This window comes from Phoxinus phoxinus, assembly GCF_949152265.1.
Source record: "Phoxinus phoxinus genome assembly, chromosome: 15".
NCBI classification, from domain to species: domain Eukaryota; kingdom Metazoa; phylum Chordata; class Actinopteri; order Cypriniformes; family Leuciscidae; genus Phoxinus; species Phoxinus phoxinus.
This window is the reverse complement of record NC_136890.1, coordinates 33601202-33604791: the sequence shown is the minus strand read 5'-3', so window position 1 is coordinate 33604791 and position 3590 is coordinate 33601202. Positions and strand designations below refer to the sequence as shown.

Here is a 3590-nt window from a genome sequence, read left to right as displayed (position 1 = left end):
GAAATAGTAATTTATCATCAATTTTAATTTTAAAACACAATTGCTTATATAGCCACATAACATTTAAACTGCATACCAAAACCAATAGCCTATATATATTTTATTTATTTGCATGTAATTTAGCTTTTTTTTCATTGCATGTATGTCTATATAATATATTAGTTTCACATTTTAAGTTGAATTACTGAAATAAATTTACTTTTGCACCATATTCTAATTTTTTCGAGTTTCACATGTATGTATGCATAGTATCTCGGTTTCTCAGTCAGCTTTTCTGCATTTGCATTAAAGTGACTTTAAAAGTGTTTCGGTGTGGACAAGCAACGTTTGTAGTTTTTTAACACTTTTTATTTGTGTTTGTAGTTCTAATTGAACCCCATGGCTTGTGGGAAACATGATCTGTTAGAGTGTGTGTGGATCTGCACTTTAAGTTTCCACCAGAAGTAATAAAGCATCCGGTTCTCCTGCAGACTCTGCTGTCGTGCGGCCCGCGTCCGGCGTCAGTGAAGCTCTCAGCATCCGTTCACACACACCAGCGTAATGAGACGACTGGAGCCTGTAATCACGACTGATGTGTTCAGATGCGAGCGTCGGGTTAAACTCATCAATATCCTGGAGAATTTCCTATCGGGTTCCTCAGAGTCCAGCATCGGGTTTCAACTGAAATCTACTTTATGTGTCCAGAGAGGACATGCAACGCTCGAAATATGACCCACATTTATCACAAAGAAGAATTTAAGGAAATTAAGAAAGAGCTATGTGCAATGTTCAGGCTTCTTGGGCAAATGTAGGATATCCGATCCCCTGATGTCCATAAGAGACGAGGAGATGTTTGGGAGAGTCCGCGGGCCGGGACGCCTGCACATCATCATCGTGGAGATTTCACTCAGGAGAACCGAGGAAACTCGTGACCAAATGAAGACTGATAGCTGTGTGTAAGTCAGAATTCATCAACGTAATTTCATTTATGTCCATTTCCTTTTTTCCATGGACACATGTGATGTGTTTGTACTGTCATTACGAGGCAGAAACCATATCGGCTTTAAGCACCGCTGCTCACGGCATTCGAGAGCGGAAAAGCACATGACAAATGAAATGTGATTCCTCACTGGACTGTGGAGATAAGAAAAGCCAATAAGAGCCCGAGCTCCTGAAAGGCCCCCGGTGACATGTGCGGTGCTGAGGATTTGGTTGGTGGAGTTTGTGATTGACATCCACTATTCGGCCCCCGGGAAGAAAGAGCCGAGTATAAAGATATCGTGTTTAGCCTTCAGCGGCCACAGTATCCACCTCCACAAGAGCATCTGATCCGGTGTCACCTGTGAGGAGGACACAGCGCTAGCTCTCACTGCTGAGGATAACCGTGTGTGCCAGTGCTATTTACATCGGCTGAGCATCATTCAGAATCAAACTGGGAATGCGTTTTAAATTCCAATTAAAGTCCTGCAGTTAAATTAATTGGATGCATTATTGCAATACACATTTGAATCCAATAGTAGAAAAGCAAAGTTTTTCAAGACAAACCTTACATGTTGACAAGACTCAATCTGAAAGTTTAAAGTTTTAAAACCGGACCCATTTAAATCCATGGACCGATGGATGGATGGACTGATTAAAGAATGGATTGATGGATGAATGGAAGGAAGAAAGGATGGATGGACAGATTAAAGGATGGATGGATGGATGGATGGATGGATGGATGGATGGATGGATGGATGGATGGATGGATGGAAGGAAGGAAGGAAGAAAGGATGGATGGACAGATTAAAGGATGGATGGATGGATGGAAGGAAGAAAGGACGGATGGACAGATTAAAGGATGGATGGATGGATGGATGGATGGATGGATGGATGGATGGATGGATGGATGGGTGGATGGATGGATGGATGGATGGATGGATGGAAGGAAGGAAGAAAGGATGGATGGACAGATTAAAGGATGGATGGATGGATGGATGGATGGATGGAAGGAAGGAAGGAAGGAAGGAAGAAAGGATGGATGGACAGATTAAAGGATGGATGGATGGATGGATGGATGGATGGAAGGAAGAAAGGATGGATGGACAGATTAAAGGATGGATAGATGGATGAATGGATGGATGGAAGGAAGGAAGAAAGGATGGATGGACAGATTAAAGGATGGATGGATGGATGGATGGATGGATGGATGGATGGATAGATGGACAAATGTGTGGATGGATGGATGAAAGAAAGGATGGATGGATGGAATATAGATGGATGGATGGATGGATATATAGATGGACGGATGGATGGATGTATGGATGGATATATAGATGGATGGATGGATGGATGGGTGGGTGAAAGAAAGGATGGATGGATGGATTAAAGGATGGATGGATGGATAGATGAACAGATTGATGGATGGATGGATAGATGAACAGATTGATGGATGGATGGATGGATTAAAGGATGGATGGATGGATAGATGAACAGATTGAAGGATAGATGGATGGATGGATTAAAGTATGGATGGATGGATAGATGAACAGATTAAAGGATGGCTTAAAGGATGGATGGATGGATGGACAGATTAAAGGATTGATGGATGAATGGATAGATGGACAGATTAAAGGATGGATGGATGGATCTCACCAACACCAAAAATATATACCGGTATATACTTTTGGCAGAAGCTTTTATCCAAAGCGACCGTACAGTGCATTAAAACTATAAAGTTTAGTCTACATTACAGTGACTGTGCTGTTTTTTGCATCATGTTTCAACAGTTAAAGAACAGCATTCAAAAACGCCATGACACTACCGCTGTACAAAGCCAAAAAACATGGCATTTCTGGTCTACAAAAACAAGGTTTCTCTCAGATTTCTCAGGACGTCCTTCACTGAGCACTGAGAACTTTCACAACACACAATGAAAATCATTTGAATTCTCTCGTTTCACTAATGGCCTCCCAGCGGATCCGAGACTGGAACTCCGGACAGAGAACAGAAACTCTGCTGAGAAACGGTTTGGACGTTTCTGATAGCTCTATCGAACACACACTTCTGAAATCACTTTTTTTTGGAAACACTCCTGCCAGTTTCTCTAACCCGAGTCCAACTCAAGCGTCAGTCTGCTGGGAATGACTGTCATTTTCTCTCAACAAAAATGGGATTTGGCCGTGCGGTTGCACAGATCCGTCTCACTGAGGAACTTTAATGTTACAGCGCGACTCTCCACTCGAAATGTCACAGAAATCATCATCAACCATCGTCTGCGAGAGAGAGAGAGAGGGCGAGAGAGAGAGAGAGAGAGAGAGAGGGGGGGAGAGAGAGAGAGAGAGAGAGAGAGACAGCGAGAGAGAGAGAGAGAGAGAGAGAGAGAGAGAGAGAGAGAGAGAGAGAGAGAGAGAGGGAGAGAGAGAGAGATGTCTGAAATGGACCTGGCCTGATTCCAATATCTCCATCCAACTCCCCTCATCTTTATAATGTCATACATTTCAGTGGAAAACAACAGTGTCAGAGAAAGCGGCATCACTCATGTGGACGGCGAGCAACTCTCTCTCCATTAACCCGAGTCCTTCTCGAAACACGGCTTCATTCTTCCAGCTCCACAAGGGTAAGTACACTAT

At 43.0% G+C, this 3590-nt stretch overlaps 1 long non-coding RNA gene across 1 annotated transcript in view; it reads left to right on the top strand.

Annotated features, from left to right (window-relative positions):
- Nucleotides 1-3482: 3482 nt before the first annotated feature.
- Nucleotides 3483-3590, top strand: part of LOC307011979 — a 6308-nt gene continuing 6200 nt past the window's right edge. The window contains exon 1 of the long non-coding RNA XR_013800539.1: nucleotides 3483-3577. This is a non-coding gene — a long non-coding RNA (uncharacterized lncRNA). The remainder of the gene's footprint in view (nucleotides 3578-3590) is intronic.